A 17167-nucleotide genomic window follows, 5' to 3' on the forward strand; every position below is an offset into this window, starting at 1 on the left:
CCCCCCCCCCCCCACCAAAGTTGTAAAGTTCTTTTTGACATAATGACTTGTAAGTTTCATTGTTGCAATGGGTCAACATGTATCCCTATTTAAATGATTTGTTTTTTCCCTTCCCCTCCACAAATTATACCAACATCAAGTACAGTGAAAGCAGGGGTTATACCGTGGGGGAGAGACATACAAAGCAAAGAAATAATTTTATAAATGTATTAGAAACAATCACATGAAAGCAAAAAAAAAAAACATTTGAATACATATCTTAAGGTTCATTTCCCTAACATCAACTTAGATTTCTTGATAATAGCCATTCTAGTTGCGGTAAGATGGAATCTCAGGGTTGTCTTGATTTGCATTTCTTTTATGGCTAGAGAGGTTGAGCATTTTTCATGTGTCTATTGGCCATTCTAATTTCCTCTTCAGAGAAATATCTCTTTAAGTATATAGCCCAGTTGTTAATCTGGCAGTTGTTTTTTTGAGGATTTGTTGTTAGGGGACTTAGTTTTTTGAGTTCTAAGTATATTTTAGATATGAGACCCTTGTTTGTTGTATGGCTAGTGAAGATAGTCTCCTAGTCAGTGGGCTTTCTGTTGATCTTGCTAATTATGTCTTTTGCTTTGCAGAAGCTCTGCAGTTTCATGCAATCCCATTTCATGCAATCCCCTTTCTTTGATTTGTTGTGCTTCTGGGTCTCTATTAAGAAACTTGGAAAAAATTATATTAAGTGAAGTAAGCCAGGTCCAAAGAAACATAGATCCCATGGTTTCCCTTATTTGCAATTACTAGTATATGCTTGAGACAAGCAGCAACTGTCAGATAAGTTGATGTTAGGTGAAATGAACCCCAAGATAAGGATCCAAATTTTTTTCTTTCTTGCAATTGTTTCTAACATATTTATATGATGATTTCTTTGTTGCTTTGTATGTCCCTCCTCCACAGTGTAACACCTGTTTTCACTGTATTTGATGTTGGTATAATTTGGGGAGGGGAAGGGAAAAAACAAATTTTTACATAGGGATACAGGTGGACCCATTGAAACAATGAGATGTACAAGACGTTATGTCAAAAAACAAACTTTACAACATTGGCCAGAAATGGGGGATGGGGGGAGAGATGGGAAGGGATAGTAAGGGGAAACAAAGGAGAAGGCAACAGTGCTTGATAAGAAATATACTCATTACCTTGCCCATGTAATTGTAACCCCTCTGTAATTGTAATTGTAACCCCTCTGTATGGTCTTTTCACAATAGGAAAAAAAAGGAAAGGAAAAAAAAGAGAAAATTTTGACCTGTGCCAAGAAGCCCTAGAGTTTCTCCTATTCCTTCCTGTAATGTTTTCATGGAATCTGCTTTTATTTCAAGGTCTCTGATCCATTTAGATTTGATTCTGGTGCAGGGTGATACATATATAGCTCTAGTTTTAATTTTCTACATGTGTTTAACTAGTTTTGCTAGCACTATTTACTGAAGAGGCTGTCTTTCTTCCATTCTGTTTCTTTAGCTCCCTTGTCAAAGATTAGATGGCTATAGGTCTGTGGGTTCATTTCTGGGTCTTCAGTCTTATTCCATTGGTCCTTGGGTCTGTTCTTGTGCTAGTATCAATCTGTATTGATTACTATGGCTTTGTAGTAGAGTTTGAAATTTGGAATTGATATTCCTCCAGCACTGTTCTTTCTACTAAGGATTGTTTTTGCTATTTGGGGTCTTTTATTGTTCCATATGAATTTTTGGATTGGTTCTTCTATTTCATTGAAGAATGAGGTTGGACTGTTGATCATTATAGCATTGAATTTGTAGATAGCCTTTGGCAGTATTGCCATTTTCACGATGTTAATCCTCCCTATCCAGGAGCATGGGAGGTTTTCCACTTCCTTAGTTCTGCTTTAATTTCATTTTTTCAGGTTTTTAAAATTTTCATCATAGAGGTCCTTCACCTCTTTTGTCAAGTTAACTCCTAAGTATTTTATTTTTTGTGGGGCTATTACAAAAGTGGTTGCTTTCCTAATTTCATCCATGCAATTCATATTATTGTTATACAGAAAAGCCATTGATTTCTCAGGGTTAATTGTATACCCTGTTACTTTGCCAAAGTTTCCAAACAGCTCAAGTAATTTGGGAGTGGAGTCCATGGGATTCTTTAAATACACGATCATGTCATCTGCAAAGAGGGGGAGTTTTACTTTATCCTTTGCTATTTGGATCCCCTTTTTGTCTGCATCTTGTCTTATTGCTGTAGCTGGGCATTCTGATACTAGGTTGAAGAGGTGTGGGTAGAGTGGACACCCTTGTCTCATTCCTGAATTTAGAGGAAATTGCTTTAACTTTTCGGCATTAAGTATAATACTAGCTGTAGGTTTGTCATATATAGCCTTTATTATATGGAGTAATGTTCCATGGATTCCTAGTTTTTTCCAGAGCCTTCATCATAAAGGGGGGTGGGATCTTATCAAATGCTTTTTCTGCATCTATTGAGATAACCATGTGATTCTTATTCTTGCTCTTGATGTGAAAAATTATATTTTGCGGATATTGAACCAACTTTGCATCCCTGATATGAATGCTGTTTGATCATGGTTTATGATTCTTTAGATGAGTTGTTGAAGTCCATTAGCCAAGATTTTGTTGAGAAATTTTGTGTCAATATTCATCAAAGAAATGGGTCTACAGTTCTCTTTCTTCCATGAGTCCCTGCTTGGTTTTGGGATGAGGGTTATGTGGCTTCATAAAAAAAGTGTGGTAGTGAATTTTTGCTTTCAATTTCATTAAAGAGATGGAGGAGTACTGGTGTGAGTTCTGTTTTGAAGGCCTTGTAGAATTCAGCTGTAAATCCATCTAGTCCTGGACTTTTCTTGGGTTGGAGTTGTTTTATTGCTGCTTCTATTTTGATGCTTGATATGGGTCTGTTAAGTTGTTTTAAATCATGTTAGTTTAGTTTGGACAGGTCAATATTTGCTAGCAATTTGTCCATATCTTTCAGACTCTCAAACTTATTAACATAAAGGTTTGAGATGTATCCCCTTATTATATTCTGAATCTTGGCTGTTTCTCATCTATGAGTTTGTTTATTTGGGTGTGTTCTCTTTTTTTCTCATAAGATTTGCTAAGGGTCTGTCAATTTTATTAATTTTTTCAAAGAACAACTCTTTGTTAATTCTTTCTATAGTTTTATTATTGGACTCTAAGTCATTTAATTTTAATTATTTGTTTCTGTCTACTGGATTGGGCTTTAGCTTGTTGTTCTTTTTCAAGGATCATAAGGTGCATTATTAAATTGTTAGTTTCAGATCTTTTCCAATTTCTTGATGTAAGAACTCAGAGCTATAAACTTGCCCCTGAGTACTGCCTTTGCTGTGTCCCAGAGGAGCTGGTAATTTGTGTGTTCATTTTTGTTGAATATCATGAACATTTGAATTTTCTTTCTAATCTCTTCCATGACTGACTGGTGGTTCAACAGTGTTTTGTTCAGCCTCCATGTGTTACAGGACTTTCTTTGGTGGCTTTTGGTATTGGATTCTAATTTTATTCCCTTGTGGTCTGAGAGAATGCAGGGTATAATTTAGATGTTTCTGAATTTGGACAGATTTGCTTTGTGACCTAGAATGTGGTCTATTTTGGAGAATGGGCTACATGCTGCTGAGAAGAGAGTATAATCTGATGCTGCTGGGTGAAATAGTCAGTAGATATCCATTAACTCTAGTTGATCTATGCGGATTTTACCCCGTCCTTTGTTTTTCCCCTACCATCCCCACTTCCCCAACTTTTCTCTCCCTGCCCTCCCTGCCCCGCCCCCCACAAAGTAGTAAAGTTCATTTTTTAACATAATGTCTTGTACATCTCATTGTTACAATGGGTCATCATGTATCCTTGTTTCAGCATTTTGTTACTTCCCTTTACCTCCCCAAATTAGAAGTATGTATATGCAAGATGCAGGACACCAGAATCAAATACAGTGACAACAGGGTTGTAACATGGGGAAGAACATACAAAGAAACAAGCAAAAAAAGCCCATAATACATTATAAGTACATTGAAAGAACAACAAGAAATATAAAATCTCTTTTATCCCTATCTTGGGGTTCATTTCACTTAGAATCTGGTTATATGATCATATGTACATAGCTTTTTACCTCTTCTGCTTGTCCTAGACATATATTAGTTATTGGAAATAAGGGAAATCATGGGACCTATGTTTCTCTGGGTCTGGCTTACTTCACTTAATATAATTTTTCCAAGTCTTTACATTTCCTAACAAATGGGGCAGTGTCATTCTTTCTGATGGAGGCATAGAATCCGATTGTGTGTGTGTGTGTGTGTGTGTGTGTGTGTGTGTACATTTTCTTGATGCATTTATTTACTGAGGGACATGTGGGTTGGTTCCATATCTTAACTATTGTGAATAATGCTGCAATAAACATAGTTGTGCTGGTAGCTTTTGTATGTCCTTGTTTGTGATCGTTTGGGTAAATGCCTAAAAGTTGGATTGCTTATGTGAAGGTCTGCATAGGGATGCCTTCCCAATAAAACCATGGGCACTCTAGGGTATAGGTAAGAAGTTTGTATTGGAAGCTGTGTGCTATTTCATCTTGATTGTCCTCTTAGGGCTCATTATAGGCTTTCTCTCCAGACTAGCTCTATAAGGAGCTGGTTGAAATTGTAAGAGGTAAAGCCTGGTAGAAGGTCTTAAGGTCATTTGGTATGTGCCATTAAAAGAAGTATTTGGATCTCTATTTTTTTCTCTTTTTTTATTTTCTCTTACCAGAAAGCATTTATACAGTAGTAAGCCAGACATGCAAACAAGATTATTGTGATGATTGCTTAAGTTATTCAGAAAAGGTAAAGATGTGCCCTCTAGCACAAAAGAACCTCTATTTACCCATGAAGTAAGTGACTTTGCTCCTCCATGCATTCTTACCACAACTAAAGAACTGGTAGTAGGGGCTGGGAAGGTGGCTCAGTGGTAGAGCGCTTGCCTTGCATGCATGAGGCCCTTGGTTCAATTCCTCAGCACCACATAAGCAGAAAAAGCTGGAAGTGGTACTGTGGCTCAAGTGGTGGAGCGCTAACCTTGACCTGAAGAGCTGAGGGACACCGCCCAGGCCCAGAGTTCAGTATCCAAGACCCGCAAATAAAATAAAATAAAATAAGAAGAAATAATTGGTGGCAACTAATCATAAACAGAGAAACAAAACCGAGCCAGATTAACTTCTTCCTTCATTCCTTCCTTCCTTCCTTCTTTCTTTCTTTCTTTCTTTCCTTTCTTTCTTTCTTGAAAGGGACTTTAAAGTAGCCCAGCTCATAGTCCTCCTGACTCAGACTTAAATGTGCTGGGATTACAGACATGTTACACTATGGCTGGCTTTTTATTTTTTTCCTCTCCTCTGTTTATAAGTTGATTACCTCAGGTATTTGCTGTAGTGAAGGAAAGCTGGCTAACACAACAATGTGAAGCCCTTGCAGATTTGGACTCCATTACTTTGAAATCTAATAGCCAGAAATCATCCTGAGCTGGAGTTTACTTTGGTTTTTCTGAACAGAAAGCATTTGCAGAGCAAATCAGTCAAACAAACAAAATTGCTGTTAGGATTGTTTGAATTTTTCTGTAGGGCTAAGTATCCTCCAACACTTCAGAACCTCTATTTACTCACTGGTAAGAGGTGACCCCCATTCATTTGTGCTGGTGGACAGTTGTTCTGGAAATCACTTGCTTTATCTGGTCATATTCTAGTGGAATTTAAAGGAATAAAACCCAATTCCTTTGAAAATATTCTAACATCGCAATCTTCTTTTTATATATTAATTATTTGATATATTTTGTGAGCATCAGCTAACTTTCTATGTATGCCACAGATAATGGATAATTTAGACTGTGTAAACATGAAGTATATGGTGCATAGATACAAGTACAATATGTATTGTGTTACATGCTAATCCAGGTCTGGTTTCTCTACCCTCACATTGAACCAATTGTAGGTTGAAAATGTTTGAAAAAGACATGCAGACCAATAATGGACTGTGACATTCTTTTGGGTGGTAATTTCCAGTCTATGAAAAGGAAAAAAAAACTGTCTTGATTGAGTACTACATCTTTATCCTCCAGATCCTTACTTGAGTGGAGAGTTAATAATAAACTGATAGCTGCTTCTGCAGTTGAAAACCTGAGGCACTCTTTCCATCTGTTCTGGTTAATCTGTTGGGAGAAATGATCATTAGTAGCTAAGGAGATGGCTAAGAACTCAGGTCTTTGTGCTTGCTAAATACACAGTTGACCACTGAGGCTATGTGGCCAGCCCCTTTTGTGATGACTAGTTTTGAGATAGGGTCTTGTATTATTCCCTGGCTGGTATGAACTACACTCTTTCTATTTGTGTCTCCTTAATCACTGGGATGACAGGAATGACCAAACATGCCCATCCATTGGTCGAGATAGAATCTCACTTTTTTATGGCTGTCCTGGCCTTGAATTATGACCTCTGATCTATGTGCCTAAGTATGTAGAATGTAAATTTGAGCCACAGGGTTTGGCTTGAAATTATTTTTGAAAGTATTGGTCAAAACAAAATCTGTTCCATTTATAGGCTGGAAAAAATGAAATAAATTATATTTGTATAGACATTTTTATCATAATCTCCTAAACAATGTAGAATAACAGCTATGTATATGTAGTGTTCACATTGTATCCTGTATTGCAAGTAAGTCAGTAATGATTTAAGATACATTGGAGGAAGTGAGTAGGCTATATAAAATCAAGATGGCATTAGGTATAAGGGATTAGAGCATCCTAAGTTTTGAGGATGTACTAGGATCCCTGAAAACAATCTGCAAGGTATTGTAAGAATGACTGTATGCAGTTTTACACTACCTAATATGTTCTATCCCTCGGTCTCTCCATCTCAGTCTGTCTGTCTGTCTGTCTGTCTGTCTGTCTCTCCCTCTCCCTCTCTCTCCCACACATATCTATCTTTCTCCCTTTATCATCTCTCTCTATATAATGTAATGGTATGATATACTCATAACTTACACCTTGTGTATCCAAATAAATCTTTAAATTGTTTGTGTGTATAAACCACCATACTTATTTGCACTATGTAGTTTCCACAGTTTCAAAGCTAATGATGGGTTTAGAAATGTAAGTAAGGAATTGCAGAAAAACCTAACTATTTTATTGTTAGGCCCTATAGAGTTTACTAAACAAGATGTGTGGTCCTTAGTATTTGTACCAAACTAAACTAATAAAGAGAATTTTTCACTTTCTTTCATGCACTTAATATTTATAGAGTATTCATTATAGAGTGTCAGATACTATTCTGGACAATGGGAATTGAACACAAAAAATAGTGCTTTACCCCACATGGTTGAAGTAAGGAGTGCACACACACACACACACACACACACACACACACACACACACACACACACACACACTCCTCTGTCTGTGGCTGTAAACACTGAGGCAAAAAAGTCCAGAAGACTAAGTTTATTTGAGAGTGATCTGGATGTGCATTTGAGATGGGTGGTAGAGAAAAGAATCTTAGAACTAGGAGTCTGCAGTAGAAAGCCCCATGGAAACAGAGTATGGCCTGTGCCTAGCCAGAATACATGAACCAGTGTGTCTACAAAAGAAAAACGAAGGGCAAGCCTGGTAGGAATATGAAGATATGTGCTATCCAGAGGCCATTCAAGGCCTAGGATGATGGCTTTTTTTAAGTGTATGGAGAAGTCAGTAGATAATTTTAAGCATGAGATTATGACTATTCGCCACATTTCAATCTAAAAGTAGATGCTAGTTGATATAAATTAGGCTAAACTAGGTATGCATACATAGTATGCTAAGCACACGGACATTTTAGGTCACTCAAAATATCTTTGAGCCCCCTGAAGGCAGAAATGTGATTGAGGCCATTGTTCATCTCCAAGGTCTAGCTCAAGGCTCTTTGTGAAGGTTTAGAGCCCTGTAGGAGTCACCTTTGACTCTGGGCAGCAGTGCTGCTCTTTTTTACACAATTAAACTGAACTGATGGTTCCTTACATACCAATGCAAACCATCCATACTCATGAGTCTTAGAAGTCCATGCCAGAGTGAAACCCTGGACTCTTGAAGAAACTCACAAGTCATATTTCCTTTTACCTTCCTTTCTCCCTAACTTGTGCAAATGTATGTATCCCAGTAATATATCAATCTCATCGACCTACATATCTATCTTCATCATTATCATCACAATTTATACATATAAAATACAAACTAGATCGGCCAAGACACTATTTCAGAGCAGGAAATGTTTCTTAGGTACAACAATAATCTGTATAGAAATTAATAATTATTATAGTACTCTGCTACAAGGGCTAATAATGATGGTGACTCTCAAGGATTGAGAACATTCTCCCTATCTAGCATTTCAAACCTTGTTTTATTTTATGTTATTAATGGTCGTACCAAATATTTATCATTATTTTTATCCTGCTGATGGAAGGAGATGATTTGAGAGTGCCCTACTATATGCTAAAATCCAATTTCATACAGATGTTGCTCTGTTATTAAATTCAATGTGTATTCCATAGTAATAAACAGTGAAAGAACACAAGTGTTGCACAAGAAAGGAAACAGATACAAAGAAACTCAGTATCCTAAGAAAAGGTTCATCTTTTCCTGTTGTCAACTTTATGTAACAACTCTGGTTTGAAATAGCAGTAACAGGGGTACAGTTTGACTAATCCATTCTGTATCAGCTGGAAGGTCTGAGAAACTGTGGCTGGCTCATCTGAATTTTCCTTCAAGGAGATTAGTGTCACCTGTCTGTGGGCTATGAGTCTCAGATGGGCAAATGTTTGAAACCTTGGTGTTTTTCCATGGTCTGTATGATTTTTATAATATAGTTTCTGTGTTCCAAGGACAAATGTCTTCAAGGAGAAAGAGTGAGTCAGGTGGAGCTGTATCGCATTTTATTAGCTAGATTGCAAAGTCACACAGTTGTCTTTTTGTATTCTTAGTACTGGAGAATAGTCATTTAGGATAGTCTATATTGAGATAAAGGAAATTTGATGTCATCTTCTAATTGCACAGGTACACAGACCAATCTCAAAATGACCATACCTTCTTTAACATTTTGTATATGGTGACATTACCTAAGAAGTTACAACAAATTCACAATGGAATTAATTGCCAGACACAGGTCTCTCCAATTCAAGATTGAGTATAAGTCTTTGGTATCTGTCTTACATTGGCCAGTCAATTGACTCATTCTGATGACTCATATTTGCCTCTTAGGTAACATTTGTCATACTTAAAGTAATATGCCAGAATGTGTTTATAAAAGTTATGGAAATTTTAAAACACAGACCACCACATGAATCTAACCAATTTTTTTGTTTTTACTATTCAAGAAAACCACCTCTCCTAATGTCTTATAAATTTACTTTTGGTGTTTCATTAAGGACACAAAGTCAAGGGTTGGAAAAAATTTTATTAAGTAAGCCAGTCCCAAAAAACATAGGTTACATGATTTCCCTTATTTGCAATAACTAGTATATGTCTAGGACAAGCAGAAAAGGTCAAAAGCTGTGTACATATGATAAGGTAATATAAATGACTCCAAGATAGGGACACAACTTGTTTTTTCTTTCTTGCTATTGTTTTTAACATATCTAAAATATACTATGTGAATGTTTTGGGGTTTTTTGTATGTTCTTTCCCCACAGTATAACCCCTATTTTCACTGTATTTGATGTCAGTGCCCTGCATGTTGTACAAACATTTTTTTAACTTGAGAAGGGAAAGGGAAATAACAAAATGCTGAAATAAGGATACAGGCTGACCCATTATAACAATGAGATATACAAGACACTATGCTGAAAACAAACTTTACAGCTTGGGGGACGGGGGCGATAGGGAGAGAAGGATGGTAGGGGTAAAATAAAGGAGGAGGTAACAATGCTTCATAGGAAATGCACTCATTACCTTACTCATGTAATTGTTACCCCGTGCACATTAATTTTACAATAAAAAACATAAAAAAGTAAAGGCTGATAGATTTCGTAAGAGTAGCATTCAGCACATGAAGCCACAAATTTGGATGCTTATCTTAAGGAAAATAAAAGCTATCTCATGTAAATGTAAGAAATATGTACTTGCTCAATAATAGTAAGCTGTTTAGATCATCCCTTATTTCATTAATCAAAAGAAATTGTCCAAGAATCAACATGAAAACTGTACACAGGTGAAAGTTTGTGTTTTCTCATGAAGTCATGGAAGATTATGTCCATATATTGTGTCTGAAAGATATTTCTGGGGAGAAACTCCTATATTCTAATCCTAACATGTCACTCGGTTAGTGACAGAAAAAGAATATGAACTTAGGAATTATAGTGATTCAGCTTATTAGCTCTGAGACCATGAGCAATTAAAAATTGTTTCTGAATATTGATAGCTCTGTCTGTGATAGTTAATGATGCAGATTATGTCTTGCACCTCATAGAGAGTCAAGATACTATTTTGTTACATTGGCCAAATATTTTTGTGTGTGTTTGCTCAATTTCAAGGACTGTTCCCTAGCTTTTTAGTCAAGGCTAGTGGTCTAGTGGTTCTACCCCTTGAAGCACAGCTCCCTTTCTGCCTGGTTAAATTACAGATAAGAGTCTCCCAGACTTCCCTTCCCAGGCTGGCTTTGAACTATAATCCTTACACCTTGGCTTCCTGAGTAGTTAGGGTTACAGATGTGAGCCACCAGTGGCCAACAGGGACAGTATTTTATTGTACTATTCAATGAGCCAAGTGTATATAAGCTCTATCAGCAAGCAGCAAAGGGCCTGAGAATTTGAGCTTTTTTAATTTGAGTTCAGTTTTGAAGACTGCGTTTTGCTAGCTTGTGGGCACACTTGCTTTCTGATCTTCATTTGACTGAATTCTGAGTGTGAAATGAACATGATACACTTGAGTGTAGGCTTTCACTGACTTTCCAACCAAATTCATTTATCCATTTTCCCTTCTCATTATAGTATGTGGCAACTTTATATGCTGAGTTTCCAGAAGCCATCCCATTTAATATATCAACAAATGTTCAGTCTCTACTATCTTCTCTAATACCATTACTCCTAGCTAACTTCAACAACTCACCCACACACACCATTTCTCCATGCTGAAGTAGTACAGTCATTCCTACTTTCTCTCTTAGACCAATCTGTATCCCACATATACCGTACAATCAAAGTGCTACTACATAAGCTAGCTTCTACTTTTTTCTATTACCCTGGAAGTAGAGTCCAGCTTCATTCCTGTGGCCTGCAGAAGTCAGCCAGATAGAGCTCTAGGCATATCTGTTTGCCCAGGACCCTACCACACATGATCCCTTTCCCTTTTCCATTACTTCCAATATTACATACAATTAAACTATGTACTCCCTTACTCTTTACACTTTGCTCTATTTTCATATGTTGTGTAGGCATTATTGACACTTCTCATTTCCTTCCTGGTTACTTGCAGGTTTTCTATCTATTCACATCAATAGAATGTAAACTCTTGAAATGAAGGGCCTCATAGGTCTCATTTTCTATCCCCCAAATGTCTAAACAGAACCTAGCATTTTGGAAAGGTTTAACAAGTAGTTGCTGATTGAATTAAAGTTTCTTTCTGAAGTAATAGTAAGAATCACTTACTTTAGCTATGTATTCCATCAGAAGACCAGTGATTAATGTCAGTGCCTTTGCCCAAGCCTGCTGCTGTAAGCAGAGAACAGCTTCCCAGACTGGAAACTGGCCTGGGAGGTGGGAGCTACTGTCTCAATCATGGCTCCACCACTGACTCTTGGTGACTGTGACCAAGTTACTTACATTTTATGGGGTTCAAGTTTCTCCTGTTTAGTACTAGAGGTTCTATTTGATGTTCCCCAAGTGTCCTTTCCACCTTTGTACTGCATGTCTCTGTGTTAACCAACCAACGTGAGTGAAAACACATATCAACATAATTACTTCCTTCTCACAGTAAGGAACTAGAAGCGCTGATGAAACAAACCAAACACATAAAAAATAGCTTTGTGACATTCTTCGGCCAATGCCATGGCAAGGCAGGTAGGTGGTGCTTTGACAACTTCTCATATCTTCTCTCTTCAGAACATTCTTTCTGTGTGGTACTACTGGTAGATTAGTAAATTTGAACCTTTACTGTGATTATAACTCAAGATTAACAAGGAAAACAGAACTGGGATGAAGTTTGCAAGGAGAGTACCTGCCCAGAACAGATGAGAGCCTAGTTTGATCCTTAGTACCCCTCACATGCATACAAATACACATATAATATAAACATGTGCATACAAATAGCAGAAAAATGAATTTCTTTTTGATGCTTGTGTCTGTTATGGTATTTATATTATAAACCTATCTAGTGAGTTATGGGATAGGTATGAGAATTAAATTATGGCAAATATACAATGGCTAGTTGTAGCCAGTGTATGTTATGTGTGTGTGTGTGTGTGTGTGTGTGTGTGTGTGTACTTGGCTGTGTGATTGTGCATTCATTCTTATGTGTGGGTAGATGTGTGTGTGATGTGTGTGTGTGTGTGTGTGTGTGTGTGTGTGAGGGTACCGATGGTATGTGCTTATATGGATCTGATGAGACATATCAAACTGTGTACTTTTGGTAAAGTGATACTGATTTTGCACAAAACCATTCAACTATTCAACTTCTGGAGATTGTTAAAACATAATTTCAGTACAGTAAAGTGGAAATGATTGAGGCACTGAAGCATAAAAATAACTGAATTTTCCCACTCTGCCACTTATCTGCTGAGTGGCCATTGTCAGCATCATTTTCTCTCTGCAAAGCAAAGGACATGGAAATCTAACTTCCAGGCTTGTGAAGGATTACTGATGCACACAGAGATGGGCCTTGGTGCTCACTATTACTTCAAGAGCCTAACATCCTAAGAAATATATACGATATATCTATATGTAAATGTGAATGGACAGAATGTATGTACCAATTAAAAGCCAAGCATGGTGGCACACGCAAGTAAAATGCTTGTGAGCAGGAGACCAGCCTGGGCTATATAGCAATAACTTGTCTCAAAAATTTATATTTATATATATATGTACATAACTGTATGTACATGTAATTATGTATACATATTTATGCATACAAACAAATACATGTGCCTGTACATATGTTCAGGTATACATGTGTGTTTCATGCATGTATATATAAAATACATAATACATATATCATTTATATTTTGGAGATGTATAGAAAAGATAAAGTACTCTGGTTAGTCAAATCCCAGAATCTTCCATGGAAAAGGACTACTTTTTTGACACAGTGGGTAAGAACTGTTCTGGGTTGGGGGAGGTAGTAGAAAAGGCTTGGAGGGAGGAGAACATCATTCATTCTCAGGGAAGGGAAACAACACTGCATATGGGGGTGAGGATGAATGGGGCCCTGGGCTTCAGTGTCTAAGCATGTGTCACTTAGGTGGACACAGTGAGCAAACATTTTGAGCAGCAGCTACAGAAGTGAGGCAAGAGGCTCTTCACAGTTCCAGAGGATGAGGTAAAGCTTGGAAAGGTGGTTGTCAACCACAGAGAATAAGGTAGAGCTCCCGAAGCCAAAGACAAAGGACCAGGTGGCAGGAGAATTTAGATGTAAAACTACCACCAGCTAAAGAAAGAGTTGTGTGTTCATAACTATTGTACATGAGTATGTATATTACCCACACACAATGTTATATTTCACAACCATTAAATTCAGTCTTAATAGTCAATGATACAAAGGAGTAAGTGGAGACTTAGGGGTAAAGTAACTTGCTTAGTTTTGATTGGAAGGATAGTATTACAGATAGATCTGACTTTAAAATCAGAAATATTTATCAAGTAGAAGGAAAGAAAATCAAGATCATGATCAAATTCCTGAATCCAAATATGTGGGATTTCTACCAAATGAAGACATGTTTTCTAAGACCATTTTCTTTATGACATCTATCTATCTATCTATCTATGTATCTATCTATTCATCTATCTATGTATCTATCTATCTATCTTTGCTTATATACATATGTAAAATAATCCCTTAGCAACATGTTTCCATGAAATACATGCACACACACATACATATATATAAACATATATATATATATATATATATATATATTTGAATTGGTTCCTAAGGAATTACTGCAAAGGAGGCACCTCATGTAAGGAAATGGAGAAGAAAATCGATCATATTAGCCTAGCATTCTAACTCATAGCAGCAGTGTGTTACGACTTTATGACAAATATTTTCAGTACTTTACACAGACAAATTATACAACCATCTCAATTACTCCCACAGTCCCAGGAGGTCTTGGTTATTACCAAAGAGCACACTGAGCTGCAAAGAGGTTAAGTAAATGCAGGGCCATCTGACCTTGTCTATACTGTGTGATTAAATCCACTTTCACAGCCAGCAAGAGCATTCCTTGCTTGAGTGCCTAAGAGACCAGCCCCCTGGACTGCAGCAGTACAATTGTGTGAACTAGCTAAGCCTGGACACTTAGATTTCTCTAAAAATCAATCAGGAATAGAAAACAAATGCTTTCTGGGAATGTTTCTCTGACAGGGGAAAGAAGGTTGATAAGGAGAAAATCAGAAATGAAGTTGCTGACGCTATTACAATCCATCTGCATACTTGGCAGCATTTTCCAATTGAAAATTAGAAAGGATGAAATATCAGAATAGCAGGAGAATGGGGAAAAACTCTTGGGAATGGTGAAAAGAGAGGGGGAGAGGCCAAAGGGGTAGAGAGAGCAAAGAAGGAAGAGGAGGAAGAGGAGAGACAAAGGAACATAACTGGTTGGAGAGAGGGAAGAGTGGAGGAAGAGATAAAGAAAGGACACAAAGAAGGAAACAAAGAAGCAAAGAAGAGAGGGGGAAATAAATGGAGGAAGACAAAAGGAAAAACCCTTTGGAAAATTGTCTTTGAATCAGGGTCCTATATTTAATCTCATTTTCCATTGTGAGTATAATCAAGGAGATTCTCAATGTGGAGGTGTGATGTTAGGGTGATTATCTTGTGTCATGTGAAGGCTCTAAAGTTACAACATTGATCAACAAGGGTCCATGACAATGGGCATAAGTACACCAAGTGTTATCAAGCCCCAATGAATGATGGAAGATGGGAATTGGGAACTCAGACTTGCCAATTTGTTGGCATCAGCTAAGAGACAAAAGTAGCATTGATTTAGTTGAAAGTAGCATTGAAATGAAAATTCATATTTCAAGTCTGACTTTTCCAACTTTCTGTGTCCTTCAAAAACAGCAGCTGATTAGAATCTAATTTATAATATATGTGCAAACATATAAAGGATTTTATGCACATGTACAAAAATGTATTAACTGAAGTATGATATACACAGAGAAGAGTTCAAATGGTGTAACTCTTTCAAATTACTAACTTGCAGTCTAAAAATATTGAATACCAGGAAATAGGTATTTGAGGTGGGAAGAAGGGTGTAAAGGAAGGTGGGTAGACAAAAAGAGGAATGAGGAAGAATGAAGTCATAATATTCAATGTATATCCTATGAAACTAGAAAAATTGAGGGGATGATGGGGTTGGGAGGGCTGGGATAGAATAATAAGAGGAGTGATACTGTATTGTACATATATTGACATGTTGAATTGTAGTTCTTTTGTACAACTACTAAGGATAATAATAATATCAACAGAACAATACTTTTTAAATTTGGGTAAAGATAATGTACAAAGGGGTTACAGTTACATAGGTTAGGTAAAGAGTACATTTCTTTTGAACACTGTCATCTCTTCCCTTGTTTTCGCCCATTTTTTCCCTACCAAACCCCCTCACCCCCAAGTTGTATAGTTCATTTTGAATATAGTGCCTAGTGAGTATCACTGACGAATTAGTTAACCCTATGTCCCACTATTTCTGTGCTTCCCCTCTTCCTCTCCAAAACAGATAAACTTACATACAAGACAAAAAGTACAAAAATCAAAAGCAGTGACCAAAGGGGAAATACACAAACAAAACCAAAAATAATCACAGAAAGTAAAATAAAAAACCTCTTGTTTCCATTTCTTGGAGTTCATTTCAGTAAACTTTATTTATATAATCATATGCAAATAGCTATGGGACCTTTGCGATCTTCTCCTAAGAATATACTCATTTAGTCTCACTGTGTGAATGTTTAGAGTCCTCTTTAATTTATTATGTCTAAGTGTAAATTTTTTTGTCTTTTACCATCTACTGTTTCCTTGTAGATTTATAGGCACATTCTAATTACTACAAAAGAGGGAAACCGTGCAACCTATGTTTCTTTGGGTCTATATTTCTTTGGGCCTAGGGCCATACTCTTTTGGGGTTTTTTGGATTTTTTAAAATACATTTTTTAGGGCCACACTCTTGAAGATCTCTAGCAGCATGCTTAGTAAGTGTTCAAGTAAATTTTCCTTGTATGATCAAATCTTCTGAGACTATCGTGGAAAACAGTATTAGAATTCTCTTATATCAGACAGGGTAAGCTAAATTATGCTGGCATGTCAACAAGAACATAAAATTATAGATTAACTCAATGATTATAATGACAACCTTTCACTTCTCAAGTAGGTCCTTATAAGACCCAAAGAGACACACTAAAATTCTCTCTTGAGAATTTCTAGTCACTTAGGTGAAGAAAAATTGGACTCCAGAATTCCTGAAGCCTTTTACAGCCCAGAGGTGACAAATGTCATTTCTGTACATATCTCATTGCCCATAATGGAATACATGCAACCACAAGGGGACTAGGAAGTATAACTGTACCACATGCCCTAAAGGTGCAGAAACGGAAATAATTGGTACATAATCCCAAAGCCCATCCTGCAGTGTAACAAATAAATGGACAAATACTGAAAAAAAAAGAAAGAACTTGTGCCTAATATTAAAAATAAAGAGTTGTTTGCAATATTATGTTTCTCTTTGCCTATTGTATAAAGTCATGTGTGTATGTGTGTATGTATATATGTGTGCATGCTTGTATATGTACATGTGTGTATATGTGTGTGCATGTGTGTATATATGTGTGCATGTGTGCGTGTGTGTGTGTGAGAGAGAGAGATACTGGAGAGCTGAACTCAAGGTTGCCTTAGATATTCTAGCAAAACACTACATCTGAATAAAGTATACTTTAGTTGATTGATTAATTAATTTAGCAGTACTG

General features: G+C 36.8%; 1 protein-coding gene across 2 annotated transcripts in view; it reads left to right on the forward strand.

Moving 5' to 3' along the window:
• The window catches only part of Cntnap5 (contactin associated protein-like 5), a 921488-nt gene that overhangs the window by 647492 nt on the left and 256829 nt on the right, over window positions 1-17167 (forward strand). The gene's annotated exons all lie outside the window — the stretch shown is intronic.

The sequence above is a fragment of the Dipodomys ordii genome, unplaced genomic scaffold (genome assembly GCF_000151885.1).
Source record: "Dipodomys ordii isolate 6190 unplaced genomic scaffold, Dord_2.0 Scaffold52, whole genome shotgun sequence".
In the NCBI taxonomy this organism is placed as follows: Eukaryota; Metazoa; Chordata; class Mammalia; order Rodentia; family Heteromyidae; genus Dipodomys; species Dipodomys ordii.